The sequence below is a fragment of the Neolamprologus multifasciatus genome, chromosome 6, assembly GCF_963576455.1.
Source record: "Neolamprologus multifasciatus chromosome 6, fNeoMul1.2, whole genome shotgun sequence".
Taxonomy (NCBI): domain Eukaryota; kingdom Metazoa; phylum Chordata; class Actinopteri; order Cichliformes; family Cichlidae; genus Neolamprologus; species Neolamprologus multifasciatus.
In genome coordinates this window covers 34,183,280-34,204,279 of record NC_140444.1, presented here as the reverse complement: position 1 = coordinate 34,204,279, position 21,000 = coordinate 34,183,280, and the positions used below count along the sequence as shown (strand labels likewise).

General features: G+C 43.6%; 1 long non-coding RNA gene across 5 annotated transcripts in view; it reads left to right on the top strand.

Annotated features, from left to right (window-relative positions):
- LOC146517460 (uncharacterized) overlaps positions 1 to 21,000 on the top strand; it is a 41,862-nt gene that overhangs the window by 18,349 nt on the left and 2,513 nt on the right. For 4 of the 5 annotated variants that reach the window (XR_014874469.1, XR_014874464.1, XR_014874468.1 and 1 more), the window contains one exon: positions 51 to 377. The exons of the other annotated variant lie outside the window; for it this stretch is intronic. This is a non-coding gene — a long non-coding RNA (uncharacterized LOC146517460). Of the gene's footprint in view, positions 1 to 50; positions 378 to 21,000 lie in introns of those variants that run through there. 5 annotated transcript variants of the gene reach the window in all.

Below are 21,000 nucleotides of genomic sequence, written 5' to 3'. Positions count from 1 at the left end.
AATGCTGTATTGTGTTAAAATGACGTCTTTCTCGTGTTATTGCTTTGCAGGGCAGCTGAGAGTGGACAGAGCTGCACAGAGGACCAAAGATCCACTCTCAGCACTTCATACCTGACTGGCCACAGCACCACCCCTCTTCACCCAGGGTGAGGAGGGTCCTGACCCCGCCTGCACAGAGGGAGTTGTGAACATGCACTTCTGTGTCGGTGGGTTTAGGAGCCTCCTCACACTCACACGGATGAAGACTGTCACTGGAAGATGTCTCCATTGCATCAGCAGGAAGCATTTGTATAATATTACAGTTTGTGATGTTTTATACATGTTTTTATTGCTTCACTTCAAACTAGGAGATATAAAATAAACCAGTTTTCATAATATTTTCTGTGTATTTAGTTGTTTTCTTAATAACTTATTTGGAACATCATTGCAACCTGTCAGCTTTTTATTGAGGATTTAGAAAGTTGCTGGTGGCCCGAGTGTGTACAGTGGGGTGTTGTTTTTGTCACATGGTGAAAGTGACCTCATGGGGAGCAAAAGGAACAACTGAACAATTTGGGGATTCACAGACTTTGGTAATCATTAAAAGATGAAGAAAAATAGTTTTGTGTGATCAGTTTTAAGTACTGTAGAAAGTGAGCAGCAATTTAATCAAATCCTGGGATGAAATGGGACAAAAGGGTAATGTGACAGCCACATTAGTTCCCTTCCCTCGTTTAACAAAGCGTAAGCAGACTGCTTTAACCTGCAATTTACTGCATGGTACAACCACAGTCTGTGGTGGTCTGTAAGTGAATAAAATACTGAAAAAAAACCATCTAGACACTAAATACAGTCACCGGCCACTTCATTAGTTACACCTGCCTTAATTCTTTGTGGCACAGATTCAACAAAGACCTGGAAACATTCCTCACAGATTTAGTTTCATATTGACATGATAGCATAATCTGCTGTACTGATATCCATTATAAGATGAGTATACTGTGGTCATAAAACGATGGACATGGGTCATGGGCCTTTGAAATCATCAACCTCATCAACATGCCTCAAAGCAGAGGCTATAAGGGTTGCGCTTTGTACAATGGCGGCTGCTCTTAAGGCTCAGGAGGAGCAAATTAGGCAAAAAAGGAAACTGAATCAAATATCTGCCCAAACTGCAAGAGTGACTGTGCTCAAGTACAAACATTTATGTACAGAGTTTATGAGTTCATTCATCATGAAATGCAAAATGCAAACCTCTTCCTAGCTTCAATACCACTGAGTTTGTTCCATAAAGCTCAAGGCAACAGTTTAATTGTTCACCTATAAGAGGAAACAACACTGCTGTTCCAGGGGAAACACATCACAAAGAAATTGGCTTAAAAGAAGTTGGACCAAAAACTCATGATCATTAAGTATTCTTCTGTCATGGCTGCTGAGGCGAGCCGTGTGGTGTTGGAGGGAGAAAGGACCCAAAATGCAAGCAGTGCATGAGAATGCTAGTGACGTTTATTTACAAAGAGGGGTGGTGGCAAAACAGGCAAAGAGGGAGGACAATAAACTAAAGGAACCTAAACTGGGAAAACTAAATCACAAACCTGGGATGATACCAAAAGAGATGAGAGGCAGAGCGCCGCAGAAAAGGAACAGGACACCGTGGAACACAGACGAATCGGCAACAGGCAGGAGAACACGCAGGGCTTAAATACACACACCAGTAATCAGGGGATGAGAGACAGGAGGGCAACACACTTGGGAGAAATCAAAGCTGACGGGACGGGGGAAATGTAAACTGAACACACTCACATGAGACGGGGACCTTCAGAATAAAACAGGAAACTCAGACACAGAGAACCAGACAAGACACTGAACTAAACAGACAGATTCACAAACAGACAGTGTGGAGAACGCACTTGGGTGGCTGACAGTGAAGTCTGAGGATATTAAAGCCTTGCAGGCTTTTCCTTGTTTCTATGTGTGTTCTGTTGGTTTTCTGTCAGAAATGAATAAGCCATTCAAAATGTGTTCTATAATCTTGAAGTTATCATATAATATAAAGGAGAAATGGAGAAACAGTGCGTATGATCCACAGGTAAAATATTGTCAAGCAGGTATCAAGCAGGTATCAAAAACCCATCTCCATAGAAACTGTGTCTGCTTCCAAAAAGACAAAAAACAAACTAAAAACCAGCAACAAACAACTTAAACAATCACAAAGAAAGAACAATACAGTATCCACATCTGAACCAAAGAGTAAAACAGTGAAATGTGGATTATTAAATATTAGGTCTCTCTCCTCCAAGTCTCTGTTAGTACATGACTTAATAATTGATCAACAAATTGATTTACTCTGCCTTACAGAAACCTGGTTGCAGCAGGATGATTATGTTAGTTTAAATGAATCAACACCCCCGAGTCATTCTAACTACCAGAAATCTCGAAGCACAGGTCGAGGGGGTGGTGTGGCAGCAATTTTTCACACCAGTCTATTAATTAATGAAAGACCAAGACAGACTTTTAATTCATTTGAAAGCCTGATGCTTAGCATTGTCCACCCCAGCTGTGAAACTCAGAAACCAGTCTTACTTGTTATCATCTATCGTCCACCTGGGCCTTACACAGAGTTTCTGTCTGATTTCTCAGACTTTATATCTAATTTAGTTCTGAGCTCAGATAAAATAATTATTGTGGGTGATTTTAACATCCATGTAGATGCTAAAAATGACAGCCTCAACATGGCATTTAATCTGTTGTTAGACTCAATTGGTTTCTCTCAAAATGTAAAAGAACCCACCCACCACTTTAATCACACTCTAGATCTTGTTTTAACATATGGCATAGAAACTGAACATTTAACAGTGTTTCCTGAAAACCCTCTCCTGTCTGATCATTTCTTGATAACATTTACATTTACAATAATTGATTACGCAGCAGTGGAGAGTGGACTTTATCAAAGTAGATGTCTTTCTGAAAGCGCTGTAACTAAGTTTAAGAATATAATCCAGCCACTGTTATCATCGTCAATGCCCTGTACCAACACAGAGCAGAGCAGCTATCTGAACGCTACCCCAACAGAGGTCGATTATCTTGTTAATAATTTCACCTCCTCACTACGTACGACTCTGGATACTGTAGCTCCAGTGAAAACTAAGGTCTCTAATCAGAAGTACCTGACCCCGTGGTATAATTCTCAAACACGTACCCTAAAGCAGATGACTCGTAATCTGGAGAGGAAATGGCGTGTCACAAATTTAGAGGATCATCATTTAGCCTGGAGAAATAGTTTGTTGCTTTATAAGAAAGCCCTCCGCAAAGCCAGAACAGCTTACTACTCATCACTGATTGAAGAAAATAAGAACAACCCCAGGTTTCTCTTCAGCACTGTAGCCAGGCTGACAAAAAGTCAGAGCTCTGTTGAGCCAACCATCCCTTTAACGTTAACTAGTGATGACTTCATGAACTTCTTCACAAATAAAATTTTTATCATTAGAGAAAAAATTACCAATAATCATCCCACAGATGTAATATTATCTACAGCTACTCTTAGTTCCATTGATGTTAAGTTAGACTCTTTTTTTCCAATCGATCTTTCTGAGTTAACTTCAATAATTACTTCCTCCAAACCATCAACGTGTCTTTTAGACCCCATTCCTACAAAACTGCTCAAAGAAGTCCTGCCATTGATTAATTCTTCGATCTTATATATGATCAACCTATCTCTAATAATCGGCTATGTACCACAGGCCTTCAAGGTGGCTGCAGTTAAACCTTTACTCAAAAAGCCATCTCTAGACCCAGCAGTCTTAGCTAATTATAGGCCAATCTCCAACCTTCCTTTCATATCAAAAATCCTTGAAAGAGTAGTTGTCAAACAGCTAACAGATCATCTGCAGAGGAATGGTTTATTTGAAGAGTTTCAGTCAGGTTTCAGAGTTCATCACAGCACAGAAACAGCTTTATTGAAGGTTACAAATGATCTTCTTATGGCCTCTGACAGTGGACTCATCTCTGTGCTTGTCCTTCTTGACCTTAGTGCAGCATTCGATACTGTTGACCATAATATTCTATTAGAGCGATTAGAACATGCTGTAGGTATTACAGGTATTGCACTGCAGTGGTTTGTATCATATCTATCTAATAGACTCCAATTTGTGCATGTAAATGGAGAGTCCTCTTCACACACTGAGGTTAATTATGGAGTTCCACAGGGTTCGGTGCTAGGACCAATTCTGTTTACATTATACATGCTTCCCCTAGGCAGCATCATTAGAAGACATAGCATACATTTTCACTGCTATGCAGATGACACCCAGCTCTATCTGTCCATGAAGCCAGATAACACACACCAATTAGTTAAACTGCAGGAATGTCTTAAAGACATAAAGACTTGGATGGCCACTAACTTTCTGCTTCTTAACTCAGATAAAACTGAGGTCATTGTACTCGGCGCTGAAAAGCTTAGAAATATGGTATCTAACCAGATTCTTACTCTGGATGGCATTACCTTGGCCTCCAGTAACACTGTGAGGAACCTTGGAGTCATTTTTGACCAGGATATGTCCTTCAACGCACATATTAAACAAATATGTAAGACTGCGTTCTTCCATTTGCGCAACATCTCTAAAATTAGAAATATCCTGTCTCAGAGTGACGCTGAAAAACTAGTTCATGCATTTATTACTTCCAGGCTAGACTACTGCAATTCATTATTATCAGGATGTCCAAAAAACTCACTGAAAAGCCTTCAGTTAATCCAAAATGCTGCAGCAAGAGTACTGACAGGGACTAGAAGGAGAGAGCATATTTCTCCTGTTTTGGCTTCCCTTCATTGGCTTCCTGTTAAATCCAGAATTGAATTCAAAATCCTGCTCCTCACATACAAGGTCTTAAATAATCAGGCCCCATCTTATCTTAATGACCTTGTAGTACCATATCACCCTATTAGAGCACTTCGCTCCCGCTCTGCAGGCCTACTTGTTGTTCCTAGAGTATTTAAAAGTAGAATGGGAGGGAGAGCCTTCAGTTTTCAGGCCCCTCTTCTGTGGAACCAGCTTCCAGTTTGGATTCAGGAAACAGACACTATCTCTACTTTTAAGATTAGGCTTAAAACCTTCCTTTTTGCTAAAGCATATAGTTAGGGCTGGACCAGGTGACCCTGAATCCTCCCTTAGTTATGCTGCAATAGATGTAGGCTGCCGGGGGATTCCCATGATGCATTGAGTTTTTCCTTTCCAGTCACCTTTCTCACTCACTATGTATTAACAGACCTCTCTGTATTGAATCGTATCTGTTATTAATCTCTGTCTCTCTTCCACAGCATGTCTTTATCCTGTCTTCCTTCTCTCACCCCAACCGGTCGCAGCAGATGGCCGCCCCTCCCTGAGCCTGGTTCTGCCGGAGGTTTCTTCCTGTTAAAAGGGAGTTTTTCCTTCCCACTGTCGCCAAAGTGCTTGCTCATAGGGGGTCATATGATTGTTGGGCTTTTCTCTGTATCTATGAAGCGCCTTGAGGCGACATTTGTTGTGATTTGGCGCTATATAAATAAAATTGAATTGAATTGAATTGAATTGAATTGAATTGAATTGAATTGAATTGAATTGAATCAATGATATTTTATTTATAGGTCAAGACAAGTGTGTATTCTTTGCAAATATTCACTATCTTTCTGTTTTACTACAAAAGCATAGAAGTGGAAATAAAACTTCTCAGAGTTGTGTTAAGTGAGACGAAAGCAGCTTTGCTACTTAATTGGCTACAGTTAATGCTGCAACTTAATAAAAATAAGTCTGTCTGAGTGTCCCTTGAGTCCTTCATCCTGCCTGCTGCACAGAACTTGCTTTGACACTGAGTAACAGCTTATAGGTGCTGTGCTGGCACTACAAGTTACGCTTAAGCTGCAAAGGTTAACCTTTTGGACGGACAGTACAACTGGATATCCAACACACACACACACACACACACATATATATATGTGTGTGTGTGTGTGTGTGTGTGTACACACACCCAGCTCGCCCCTGCGGGTGGTTTATCCTTCAAGCTTGGGTCCTCTACCAGAGGCCTGGGAGCTTGAGGGTCCTGCGCAGTATCTTAGCTGTTCCTAGGACTGCGCTCTTCTGGACAGAGATCTCCGATGTTATTCCCGGGATCTGCTGGAGCCACTCGCCTAGCTTGGGAGTCACCGCACCTAGTGCTCCGATTACCGCGGGGACCACCGTTACCTTCACCCTCCACATCACTCTCGAGCTCTTCTCTGAGCCCTTGGAATTTCTCCAACTTCTCGTGTTCCTTCTTCCTGATATTGCTGTCATTCGGAACCGCTACATCGATCACTACGGCTGTCTTCTTCTGTTTGTCTACCACCACTATGTCCGGTTGGTTAGCCACCACCATTTTGTCCGTCTGTATCTGGAAGTCCCACAGGATCTTAGCTCGGTCATTCTCCACCACCCTTGGGGGCATCTCCCATTTTGACCTCGGGACTTCCAGGTTATACTCGGCACAGATGTTCCTGTACACTATGCCGGCCACTTGGTTATGGTGTTCCATGTATGCCTTGCCTGCTAGCATCTTGCACCCTGCTGTTTTGTGCTGGATTGTCTCAGGGGCATCTTTACACAGCCTGCACCTGGGGTCTTGCCTGGTGTGATAGACCCCAGCCTCTATGGATCTTGTGCTCAGAGCTTGTTCTTGTACTGCCATGATTAGTGCCTCTGTGCTATCTTTCAGTCCAGCTTTGTCCAGCCACTGGTAGGATTTCTGGATATCAGCCACCTCCTCTATCTGCCGGTGGTACATACTGTGCAGGGGCCTGTCCTTCCATGATGGTTCCTCGTCTCCCTCCTCTTTCTTGGGTTTCTGCTGCCTGAGGTATTCACTGAGCACTCGGTCAGTTGGGGCCATCTTCCCAATGTATTCTTGGATGTTCGTTGTCTCATCCTGGACTGTGGTGCTGACACTCACCAGTCCCCGACCCCTTCCTTCCGCTTAGCGTACAGCCTCAGGGTGCTGGACTTGGGGTGAAACCCGCCATGCATGATAAGGAGCTTTCTTGTCTTTATGTCAGTGGCTTCTATCTCCTCCTTTGGCCAACTTATTATCCCAGCAGGGTACCTGATCACGGTCAGGGCGTAGGTGTTGATAGCCCGGATCTTGTTCTTACCGTTCAGCTGACTCCTCAGGACTTGCCTGAGCCTCTGCAGGTACTTGGTGGTTGCAGCTTTCCTAGCGGCCTCTTCATGGTTCCCATTCGCTTGCGGGATCCCCAGGTACTTGTAACTGTGCTCTATGTCTATGCCTTCTGGTAGTTCAATCCCCTCAGTTCTGACTACCTTCCGTCTCTTTGTTACCATACGACTACACTTCTCCAGCCCGAACGACATTCTGATGTCATTGCTGTATATCCTGGTGGTGTGGATCAGTGAATCTATGTCTTGTTCACTCTTGGCATACAGCTTGATGTCATCCATGTACAGGAGGTGGCTGACAGCTGCTCTGTTCTGTTGTCGGTATCCGTAGCCAGTCTTGTTAATGATATCACTGAGGGGTTTCAGGCCTATGCAGAACAGCAGTGGGGACAGAGGTAGATCCCGCACTTGATGGTGACTTGTGCTATGGGCTTGGAGTTGGCCTCTAGTGTTGTCCGCCACATCCCCATTGAGTTCCTGATGAAGGCTCTCAGGGTCCTGTTGATCTTATATAGTTCTAGGCATTCCAGTATCCAGCTGTGGGGCATTAAATCATAGGCCTTCTCGTAATCAATCCAGGCAGTGCACAGGTTGGTCAGCCTGGTCTTGCAGTCTTGGCTGACTGTTCTGTCTACCAGTAGCTGGTGTTTTGCGCCTCTGGTATTCTTGCCAATCCCTTTCTGTGCCCCGCTCATATATATATATATATATATATTATATATATATATATATATATATATATATATATATATATATATATATGAGCGGGGCACATATATATATATCATAAATCATTTATATATATATATATGTATATACACACTTTTGTGGCTAATAGAATTTCTTTTATAAGAGAAGCCACTGCCGTTTCACAGTGGAGGTATATTGATATAAGGCCCTGCTGATGAGGCATCACCTGGTGTGGATGTTGAACATCTTCTCTTGTGTAGCAAAAGGATTCATGGGCCACACTTTCCTTTTTGTTTAAACCAGGAGGAACCCAAGCCTGATTTTCGGCTAAGCAAGGAGTCTCTGGCAGTGTTGCTAAATCTCCTGAACCAGGATCAGCAGCATGGTTGGGGTGCCACAAGTGAGACCCTGGTGTGTGGCTTGGTAAGTGGAGCATCCTACAGGGTGGTCTCAAGAGTGTTTGGGAAGCCTCGTTCTACAGCCCACTGTACAGACACTCAGTCTACCCTCCTCCAGGGCATTTCATTCTTGCAGATGGATGGTACCCATGCCTCCAGCGTCCACTCCCCAGGGCTTTAACAGCCATCATTCTAGAGCATGCTCCATTATAGCGCGTGTCCTAGAATGTGTCCAATTCCAGCGTCTCATTCCAAAAGAGCCTGATGATGTTGAAGGGCCACAGAACATGTCTGTGACCATGCTGGAGATCAGCACTGGGGTCGAGGCTGAGGAAGTCATCCATCCATCTTCATCCGCTTTATCCGAGGCCGGGTCGCGGGGGGCAGCAGCCTAAGCAAAGAGGCCCAGACCTCCCTCTCCCCAGCCACCTCCTCCAGCTTATCCAGGGGAACACCAAGGCGTTCCCAGGCCAGCCGAGAGATATAATCTCTCCAGCGTGTCCTGGGTCTGCCCCGGGGCCTCCTCCCAGTGGGACATGCCTGGAACACCTCACCCAGGAGGCGCCCAGGGGGCATCCTTGTCAAATGCCCGAACCACCTCAGGTGGCTCCTTTCGATGTGGAGCAGCAGCGGCTCTACTCTGAGCCCCTCCCGGATGGCCAAACGTCTCACCCTATCTCTAAGGGAGAGGCCAGCTACCCTTCGGAGGAAGCTCATTTCCGCCGCTTGTATCCGCGATCTCGTTCTTTCGGTCACTACCCACAGCTCGTGGCCATAGGTGAGGGTAGGGACGTAGATCGACCGGTAAATTGAGAGCTTCGCTTTTACACTCAGCTCCCTCTTCACCATGACGGACCGGTGCAGCGTCTGCATTACTGCAGCTGCAGCCCCAATCCGTCTGTCGATCTCCGGCTCCCTTCTCCCATCACTTGCGAACAAGACCCCGAGATACTTGAACTCCTCCACTTGGGGCAGGAACTCATCCCCAACTCGGAGTGGGCACTCCACCCTTTTCCGGCTGAGAACCATGACCTCAGATTTGGAGGTGCTGATCCTCATTCCCGCTGCTTCACATTCGGCTGCGAACCGTTCCAGTGCGAGCTGGAGGCCCTCACCCAATGAAGCCAACAGAACCACATCATCCGCAAAAATCAGAGATGAGATTCTGAGGCCACCAAAGCGAAAGCCCTCCGCCGCTTGGCTGCGCCTAGAAATCCTGTCCATAAAAATTATGAACAGAACCGGTGACAAAGGGCAGCCCTGGCGGAGCCCATCACCCACCGGGAACGAGTCCGACTTATTGCCGGCAATGCGAACCAAGCTCTTGCAACGGTTGTATAGGGATCGAATGGCCCGTAGCAATGGGCCAGACACCCCATACTCCCGCAACACCTCCCACAGGACACCCCGAGGGACACGGTCGAATGCCTTCTCCAAGTCCACAAAACACATGTAGACTGGTTGGGCAAACTCCCACGCACCCTCAAGTATCCTCGAGAGGGTAAAGAGCTGGTCCAGTGTCCACCAGGACGAAAACCGCATTGTTCCTCCTGCATCAGAGGTTCGACTAGCGGACGAACTCTCCTTTCCAGCACCCTGGCATAGACTTTCCCAGGGAGGCTGAGGAGTGTGATCCCCCTGTAGTTGGAACACACCCTCCGGTCCCCCTTCTTAAAGATGGGGACCACCACCCCAGTCTGCCAGTCCACGGGTACTGCCCCTGATCTCCACGCAACATTGCAGAGGCGTGTCAACCAGGACAGCCCTACAACGTCCAGAGCCTTCAGGAACTCGGGGCGGACCTCATCAACACCAGGGGCTCTGCCACCAAGGAGTTGTTTAACTGCCTCAGTGACCTCGCCCCTGGAAATTGGCGGGTCATTCCCCTCATCCCTAGACTCGGCTTCCTCCTTGGAAGACGTGTCAGTGGGATTAAGGAGGTCCTCGAAGTATTCCTTCCACCGCCTGACAATTTTCTCAGTCGACGTCAGCAGCGCTCCGCCAGCACTATACACAGTGCAAGTAGAGCACTGCTTTCCCCTACTGAGACGCCTGACGGTTTGCCAGAATCTCTTCGAGGCAGTCCTACAGTCTTTTTCCATGGCCACTCCGAGCTCCTCCCACACCCGTGTTTTTGCTTCAGCTACTGCCCGAGCCACATTCCGCTTGGCCTGTTGATACCTGTCGGCTGCCTCCGGAGTCCCACAGGCTAACCAAGCCCGATAGGACTCCTTCTTCAGCTTGGTGGCTCCCTTCTCCTCTGGTGTCCACCATTTGGTTTGGGGTTTACTACTGTAGATAACCTGCTGTTAGTTTGGTATTTTGTCCTAATCCGCTTGCCGTACCTCCGTGTAGGCGTGTGTATGTTTTGACTGGTATAAGCGCCATTCCGTTATTGAATCCAAGCATGTAAGTTCTCTGCTGCTCTGCTGGTTAATAAAACCACGTTAACTGAGTTTACTGCTTCATCATTATCATACTGGTGAACATACAACATGGTGTCAGAAGCGACGGAACACGTACTTCGTAGTTGACGGTATTTTTTCCCCGTCTCTATTTAAGTCTATTTTGTGGGTGCATTTTTTTTGTATCCGGACTGCAGCCGACATGGCGGAAGGATTCAGGAGGCCCGACCCGCTTGTTTTCGATGGTAATGTTGCTGAAAATTGGCGCATTTTTGAGCAAGAGTATGACATTTTTATAGCGGCGGCACACTCTGACAAGCCAGCGCGCACACAAGCCTACATATTGCTCAACTTAGCAGGTCCCGAAGCTATAGAACGGGAGCGGTCTTTTGTTTACGCGCCAGAAGTGAAAGAGCCCGGTGATGGAGGACGAGTCCTCATTCCTGCAGAATCGAAGGAGGATCCTGAGTGCCTCAAAAGGAAATTCAGAGAAATGTGCAGCCCACAAACCAACGTCACGATGGAAAGACACAAGTTCAACACGTGGAATCAGAGGACTGGCGAGACTGTTGAATCCTATGTAAGTGATTTACAGATTAAAGCAAAAAGCTGCAGATTTGGTGATCTGAGTGAAGAACTAATAAGAGACAGACTAATTTGTGGCATCAACAATGACAATTTAAGGAAAGTGCTACTGCGTGATAGTGATTTAACGCTAGCAAAAGCCATATCTGTCTGCCAGATTCATGAAATAACTGAAGAGCATAATAAAACACTTGCCTTTCCTCAACAATCTGCATCAAATGTTGATGTGCTCCAGCCCAAATTTACAAGAAAGCACAGAGGAGACAAAATGAAAATACAAGGAGACAGGTCTGAAACTCAGCATGTCACTAACTGTACTAACTGTGGGGGTGCTCATGCTGCAAAAAAGAGTAAATGTCCAGCTTTTGGGCAGCAGTGTCATGCATGCAAAAAGTGGAATCATTTCAAGAAACGGTGCAGAGCTATTCAGCCTACCCAAAACGTAGCAAGGCACAGAAAGTCAGTTCATCATGTCGAACCAGACCAAGCTGATGACAGCGGAGATGACACATTCTACGTTGATGGAGTAAACCTGCAATATGCAATCCATGCGACTGATGTGCATGTGGAACACAAAGAGGAAGTTTTTGTCACTGTGCAGATTAATGGGATTCCTGTTGAGATGAAAGTGGACACAGGTGCTAAATGTAATGTGCTTCCCAAGAAAACTGTTGACATTATAAGAGCAGATAAACAAATGAAAGCACACCCCAAGTCCATTAACCTAGTAGCATTTGGAGGCAGCAAGATTCAAACCTCAGGTGTAATTAAGCTGCAGTGTTTTCTGCATGGACAGTCACATGTGCTATCATTCTTTGTTATTAATGAAGATGTTCAGCCAATACTTGGACTATGTGCATGCAGAGAAATGGGACTTGTTTTTAATAAAGGTTTTACATATTTTTACAACAGAAAAGGAAAACAACAAACAACCAAAAACAACAATAACAAAACAAGCAGTCGACTGGAAAGCACAGCTTTTTCCCACAAAGCAATTCTGGCAGTGAGAACATGACTTTATATTCATGAATTGACAGCACATCTACAGATGTAAGAGCAGCTTAGGAGAGGCATGCAGAAGTTTATATAGATGTGAGTAGGCACAAACAGGAGAAAGAAAAAATAAATTAAATTAAAAAAAAACAAAACAAAAAACAAAACAAAACAACACTCTAATTTCGGATATAGTTCAACCACTTGTCCCATCTTGTGGTATAAATATTAGCTTGCAGCCTTAACAAAAAGGTAAGTTTTTCCATTTTATGAATCTCCTCAACAACGCTCAACCAGTCGTCCAGAACAGGGGGGTCAGTACAGAGCCACTTACGAGTAATTGCTTTTTTTGCAGCAGCAGTAAGAATCTTCAGGAGATATTTGTCATTGCTTGTTAATTCTTCGGGTAGGTCTCCTAAATAAAATGTTATGACAGGCCGTTGTTTTGATTTAAAGCCTATAGTCTGTTCTATCTTTGATATAACATCTTCCCAAAATTTAGAAAGTTTTCGACACGACCAGAATATGTGGGTATGGTTTGCAACAGTTTCCCCACAGCTCCTCCAGCATGAAGAATTTCCTCGTGTTTGTTGTTTTGGTGTTATGAAAAATCGTACCAGGTTTTTCCAACTAAATTCTCGCCAGTATGCAGAGGATGAGGTTGATAATGGCAGGTCTCACACATATTGTCCCATTGCTCAGAAGTTATAACTGAGGACAACTCTCTCTCCCATCTTCCCTTTATATAATCTGTTGAAGTTTCCCTACTTTTCAATATGCCCTGGTAGAGTTTAGAGATAACTGACTTGCATCCCTTATAGTATGTTTGTGAAATCAGATTAATTATTTCATTGGGTTGTGTATTAATTTCTTTAGTCACTTTTGAGGACAAATACTGCCGTAATTGTAGGTATCTGAAAAAATCACTTTTTCCTAGCCCATATTTTTCTTGTAATGTTTGAAAACTTTGCAGGCCATTCTTATCCAGTATTTTACAGTATACATTAATGCCTTTATGTGACCAGTTCTTAAATTGTAAATCCAATTGGTTTGGTTTAAACTCAGAGTCATAAGCCACCCACTTAAGTACTTGAATGTGGTTCCTTAGATTTAGTTCTTTCACTAACTCAAACCAGATAAGCAATGTAAAAGATGCGAAAGGGTTCAGTTCTTTCTGGTAGGCTGTTGCCAGCTTCTGATCTCCTATCAAGGCTTGTATTGGAATGACCCCACACATATTCTCAATGTCTTTCCATCGGGCCCCATAAGTGTCATCACACCATTGTATAATTATTTTGAGTTGAGCAGCAAGGTAGTAATCTCTGAGACTTGGGAGGGAGAAGCTGCCTTTCTCTTTGTGGATTAATAATGTGCTATATTTAATTCTAGGTTTCCGCCCCCTCCAAATAAATCGAGATATTTGTTTGTCCCAGTCATGGAACTGAGATTTGGGGATTTTGATAGGTAGAGACATAAACAGATACAGTAGTCTGGGTAGGACTGACATTTTAATGACCTCCATCCTCGCGCTAAAATCAAAAACAAGTGTTGACCATTGGGTGAGGTCCTCTTTAATCTTTTGGCTCACGGGCTCAAAGTTTTTTTTATACAAGTCATCTAATGATTTAGTCAGCCATACTCCTAAATATCTAATTGCTTTCAGAGACCAATCAACAGAAAAAATTTTTTTAACCTCACTCGACGGGCTATAGTTAAAACTTAAAAGTTGTGTTTTTCCTATGTTGAGTTTGTAACCAGAATACATCCCAAACCTTCCCAGCAAATCTAAAAGGGTCCGGATGGACTGGTCTGGATTTGACAAGTACAAAAGGACATCATCAGCATATAATGCTATTTTGTGTTCTCTTGAATTAACTACAACCCCATGAATACTATTATTTTCTCTTATTGCCTGTGCTAAAGGTTCAATGTAAAGAGCGAAAAGAGTCGGAGACAAGGGACAACCTTGACGAGTAGATCTTTCCAACTTTATACAGTCCGTGACTCGTCCATTTATCTTGATTCTTGCGGTAGGCATCGAATATAATGTCTTAATACTGTTAATAGAGTTTTCAGCAAAACCAAATCTTTCTAGGACCAAGAACAAATACGTCCAGCTGACGCAATCAAAGGCCTTTTCGGCATCCAGACTAATTAGTACCGCTTTATGATTATTTTCTCTTACATTATTGATTATGTGAAGAGAGCATCTTATGTTGTCTTGGGTTTGCCGGCCCCCAACAAATCCAGTTTGATCTTCATCAATCAAATCTGGAATGAACGAGTTTAGCCTATTAGATATAATTGAGGCGTAAAGCTTATAATCTTGGTTTAGGACTGATATCGGCCTATATGAGCTGCACAGCGTTTTGTTCTTACCGTCTTTAGGTATAATTGTTATGATTGCCTCAGACCATGATGGGGGGGTGGACATATTCTCTAATGTCCAGTTCAATGACCTTAGCAAAACTGGAAGCACCTCCACCTCAAATGCCTTACACCACTCAGCCGGCAGGCCGTCTGTACCTGGTGTTTTGTTATTTTTTAGTTTCTTTAAGGCCATTTCCAATTCTTCTTTCTGAATCTGTTTGGTTAGACATTCATTTTGACACTTGCCAATTGATGGCAAATCTAATGAATTAAGAAACATTTTTATATCTTCTGTATTGGCTTGTGCAGGTTGTGCGTATAACATTTTGTAATAGGTTTGGAATGCCAAGTCAATTCCTTCCAGGTCACTTTGTAATTTCCCAGTTTGGGGATCAAGGACTGAGCATATAGAATGCGTCATTTGCTTTTTACAAAGTTTTCTAGCAAGTAATTTTGTTGCCCTTGGCTCCGTTTCATAATATGATTGTCTCATAAATTTGTATTTTTTCTCTTCTTCTTCCTGATATATATCGAGAATTTGTTTTTTAATTTTCTGAATTTGTTTCAAGGTCTGGTCAGATTGAGTCTTCTTGTGTCTGTTTTCTAAATCTTTTAGTGTATTTTCAAGTCCATTTAGCTGATTCTCTTTAGCTTTCTTCAGAGCTGCACTTAGTGATATAAATTTGCCCCTAACAACTGCCTTTAAGGTGTCCCATAAAATGTTAGGATTTACCTGGCCATTATCATTTATTTCTAGAAAATGTTTTATTTCGGTTTTTATCTCTTTTATAATAGCCTTATTGTTAAGTAGACCTGTATTTAGCCTCCATATAGTTTTTTTTGGTCTAGTCTCTAGGTTAATTGTTAGATAAATTGGTGAATGGTCTGACATATTCCTAGTGCCTATGTCACAACTTTTTACCCTATGTCTATCATTTCTAAAGACAAAGAAAAGATCTATTCTTGAATATACGGCATGGGGAGGTGAAAAGTAAGTAAAATCTCTATGCTTTGGATGCATTTCTCGCCAAATATCCATAAGCCCAAGTCATCCAGTCCCTTTCTTAGCAATTACTCTGTGAAGTCACGATCCTCTTATTATTAGAGGTATCCTCCTTATGCATGATTGTATTAAAGTCCCCTGCGCATATTAACACACCCTGAGACTCCGAGGAGATCAATTCAAGGATTTTCTTAGGAAGTTTCAAATCATAATTTGGTGGTAGGTAGACTGAAAGAAGAGTTACCATTTTGCCCTCTATTTTTCCTTGAATTAACACATATCTGCCTTCATTATCCTTTACTTGTCTGGTAAGTTCAAATGTAGGGAGTTGTGTATCAATACCGCAACTCCTCTTTTGTTTACCTGTTTTAAAAGAGCTGTAAAATGTATTTGAGAATCCAAACTTCTTAACTTCTCATGCTCTGTTTTGAGATAAATGAGTTTCTTGGAGAAACACAATCTGTATTTTTTTCCCGCTTTATCTTAGACATGACTCTACTCCTCTTAACAGGGTTGTTAAGTCCATTTACATTCCATGAAGCTGCTCTAAAGTCACAGTTACTCATACCGGTATTTCCAACCACTTATGTCGACGCTCTGAACATAGTTAGAACTATAAGAACAAAATAACCACAAAAACTGAACATATGTTACCTTGACTTCCACTCCTGGGGCTTTATAGTGCCTGTCATTCTATAGTGTCCATCCTTACAATATTGGAGAAAAAATCCTACCATATGTAGGAGCTCCATCGCTGCATCTAGCAGCTTTCTCTTGTCTCTGCGCATTTTAAGTATCTCTCTCTCTGTCCTGATCAACATAGTCTGTTTTACACGACACAGGTCTAACGCAAAAAAAATGGTATAAAGTAAAAAACCTTACGGGAGCAATACGTACAATGCCAGCATATGGTAGAGGTATTTCTTTATAAATCTTAAATAAAATGTAATAGAAAGGCTAAACGCCTCTTCCTCTATTATAATAAACTGAGATTAGGAAACAGTACTTACAGAGCCAAAACAGGTATTTTGGCCGCTTAGTCCAGTGAGGCCTAACACAAGATAGTTTATACTTATTGTCTGAGAAATCCACGAAGCCTTCCACGGACACGTTCGGAGTGTGAGCTATCCGTTTTCTCCCAGTGTGTGCTTCGGGTGAAAACCTGTTCCCAGTTGACGTCCCTGCAGCGTGGCATCTCCACAGCGTAACCCCGCTTCTTCATATCCTCTGCCGCTTCTGATGCACTCTTGTACAGGCGTGGTCCGCTCTCCCAATGAATTCTCATTTTAGCTGGGTATGGTGTCTGGAAACGAATTTTTTGTTCTTTGAGGATCTTCTTAATGTCCTTGTATTCTTTGAGCTTGTTGTTAATCTCAGTCGGTAAGTCGTGTGTAAAAGTGATAGTTTTGCCCTCATAAGAAATTTTCTTTGCCCAAGCTGCTCTCAGGATTTTGTCTTTTATGTCATACCTCTGGAAGTTAACCACAATAGACCTTGCAATCGCTATGTCTTGCGGCTTTGGTCCCAGTGATCGGTGAGCGCGCTGAATCTGCAACTCCTCATCTTCGGGAAGGGCAAGTTCTTTCTTTACGAAGTTGTTAATGAATGCCATCATATCATTCCCCTCAGCATCTTCCTTAATTCCGTATATACGGAGGTTGTTGCGGCGCGATCTTCCTTCCAGGTCCGTGACTTTGGTCTGGAGAGTTTTCTGCTGGTCCAGACAATGAATTAGCGCATCTCTCAGGTCCACATTCACTGTCTCAAGTTCGTTCACACGTTGTTCTGCTTCAGTTAGCCTAGTGGCGTGATTACGAATATCCACGATGGCATCTTGTAGCTTCTGATTCATCTCAGCCTTTAGGTTATTCAGATCTTCTTTGATTTCTTTCCTCATCTCTCGGATGTTATCACTCAAATTTTGTATTGCTTTAGCCATTGTTAGCTCGTTTTCCTCACTTTGCTCCGTGCTCCTCTTCATGCTAGCTCCATCGCTGTCGCCGTCCCGTAAGGTGTCTTTTGCCTCTCCGTAACTTTTGGAGCCCCCCTGTGTCTTTTTACATCTGCCTCCACGCATTGTATATCATCGTCAGTATGAATACGGTTATTGTATCGAGTTTGTGGAGTTTTCCTCACTTATGATCAGGAGCGGACAAAAAGTTAATCCGCCATTTTGGAGCGCTCACCGGAAGTTCCGAGAAATGGGACTTGTATCATTCAGCAATGACGTCCACCAATTGAGCACGTCTGCAGATGACCTTTCACAACAGCTTATCACAGAATACAGCGACTTATTTTCTGATGAGCTTGGAAGGTTGCCAGTCACCTATCGCATGACACTGAACCCAGATGTTCAAACCAGTTGTTCGCCCAGCACATCGCATCCCTTTGGCCATGAAAGACAGAGTCAAGGCAGAGCTGGTCAGGATGGAGAAATTAGGCGTCATTACTCCCGTCTCAGAGCCGACAGACTGGGTGTCTTCTATGGTAGCCACCAACAAGAAGCGCAAAGATGAAATCAGGATATGCATAAATCCTCGAGATTTAAACACCGCTCTGAAAAGACCACACCATCCCATGCGCACAGTAGAAGAAGTGGCTGCATTAATGTCAAATGCTACTGTGTTCTCTGTTTTGGATGCTAAGAACTCTTTTTGGCAGGTGTCATTGGATCAGAAATCATCCATGCTAACCACCTTCAGCACTTGTTTTGGTCGTTACAGGTTCCTCAGAATGCCCTTTGGTCTTAACGCTGCCAGCGAGGTGTTTCAGCGAGCCATGGAGCAGATATTTGCTGGGTATCCATGTGCCATCATTGTTGATGATATACTCATCGGCGGAAGAACCATGAAAGAACATGACGACAACCTGAGAAAAGTCCTTGATTGTGCCAGAGAAGTAAACCTGCGAGTAAACCCATTAAAGTGCAAATTCCGGCTGAATCAGGTCAGTTATGTCGGACACATTTTCACAAGCGAGGGGCTTAAAGCAGACCCTTCCAAAACAGCCGCAATTAAAGAGATGCCAGTTCCAACAGATGTCCAAGCCCTGCAGAGGTTCCTGGGGATGGTCAATTATCTTGGAAAATTCATTCCAAACTTCAGCCATCTGTCAGCTCCTCTGCGACAGCTCACACACAAGGACAGCGAGTGGATGTGGGACGCACAGCATCAGACTGCGTTCGAAGCACTTAAAGAGCACATGTCTAATCCACCTGTTCTGTCATATTATGATGTCAGCAAACCTGTGACACTAACGTGCGATGCATCACAGTATGGTCTTGGTGCAGCTTGCTTACAGGAAGGGCAGCCTGTGGCATATGCTTCACGTACTCTGACAGACACTGAAACCAGATGCTCAGATAGAAAAGGAGCTGCTGGCTGTTGTTTTCGCATGTACAAAGTTTCATGACTACATTTATGGCAAGCCTGTGGTCGTAGAAACGGACCATCAGCCACTGGTCACCATACTAAAGAAACCTATTCACGCTGCACCAGCCAGATTACAGAGGATGTTGTTAAGGCTCCAAAAATACGACATCACCCTCACATATAAATGTGGGAAACAAATGTATCTCCCAACAGCTCCACTTTCCAGCAGTCTGAAGAAGAGGACAACTTTGATGTCATGACGGTGAGCTGCATCTCTTCTTCACGCCTGGAGGAACTTAAAGGACACACAGCTGAGGATGAGACACTGCAAGCGCTCAGCTCGTTCATCAAATATGGTTGGCCACAACGACTCCACAACCTTCCCACGGCGGTTCATCCATATTTCCCTTTCAGGGATGAGCTGACTGTGGATGATGGCATCATTCTTAAAGGTTCCAAAGCCGTGATCCCAAAATCACTGCAAGGAGACTACATCACCATCATGCACAGAGGACATCCCGGCATAGAAGCTACCAAGCGGAGAGCACAGGGGATCGTCTTCTGCCGTTCATGTCAAGAGATATTGAACAAACAGTTACTTCCTGCTCGGTGTGTAACAGCACTAAACCTCACCAACAAAAAGAGCCGCTTCATCTGCATGAAGTTCCAGATCTTCCTTGGTCAACTGTGGCTACAGATATCTTTGAGTGGCACTGTAAGCACTATTTAGTAGTAGTCGACTCATACTCAGGCTGGTTTGAGATTGACCTGCTAAAGGATTTGACATCAGCGACAGCCATCAAGAAGCTGAATAGACACTTCTCAGTTCATGGTGCTCCACACACTCTGATCTCAGACAATGGAAGGCAGTTTAATTCAATTCAATTCAATTCAATTTTATTTATATAGCCCCTAATCACAACAAATGTCGCCTCAAGGCGCTTAGTTTACAAGCCAGCGTTTCAAAGACTTCGCTTCACAGTGGGACTTTCAACATGTCACCAGCAGTCCAGAGTATCCTCAATCGAATGGGCTTGCTGAGAGAGCAGTGCGCAGTGCTAAACAGCTGATGGAGAAGTCACACAGAGATGGCACTGATGTATTTCTCAACCTGCTGAATCTCAGGAATGTTCCACGTGATGTGAACCTGGGTTCCTCTGCAGAACGACTTCTATCCAGACAGACTCGAACTACACTCCCAATCACAACCAAACTGCTTGAACCACAACACCGTGAATCTGAGAGAGTGAAAGCCCAACTACTCAACAAGAGACTGACTCAGAAGGTCTGTTATGACAGATCCAGCCGACCACTTCCACCTCTCAACGAAGGACAAGTAGTGAGGTTACAGACCCCACAGGGTTATGACTGCACAGGTGTGGTGAAGGAACTTTGTAAAGAACCTAGATCCTACCTGGTACAGTCAGATGGAAACACTTACAGGAGAAATCGCAGACACATATTGCCTGTGTCTGAGCCTGTTACTGTTCAGAAAGACACTGATCATCATCATTATGATGGACTGCAGGTTGTGGGTGAAAACAATGATGTAGAACAGTTTAAAGACAGCACTCATGTTGAGAGCTCTTCTGATGTTTTGCATTCTCCAAGACCTTCCAAGAGTGATGGTGTTTACAGGACACGCTTTGGTCGTGTGTGCAAACCAAATCCAAGATATAGGGATTAATTGGGTACTAGTTAAAACACAGAACATTTTCAGGTTTGATGTTTGATCCAACAGTAACTGATGTCCACGCTTCAAGTTAAATTCTGTTTGAGGTGATTTTCAGTAGTGATTATATTTAACTTTATACAGCAAAATGATATTTTTGTCATGTTTATTTCTTCCATCTGCTTGCAAATTTAAATGTTCCTAAGGATCAGCGTATGTCACCATTAATGCTGTGATTATTATTATTTAGCATGCATTAAACTTTATATCCGGTTGGGGATGTACTAAAGAAGGGGGATGTAGATAACCTGCTGTTAGTTTGGTATTTTGTCCTAATCCGCTTGCTGTACCTC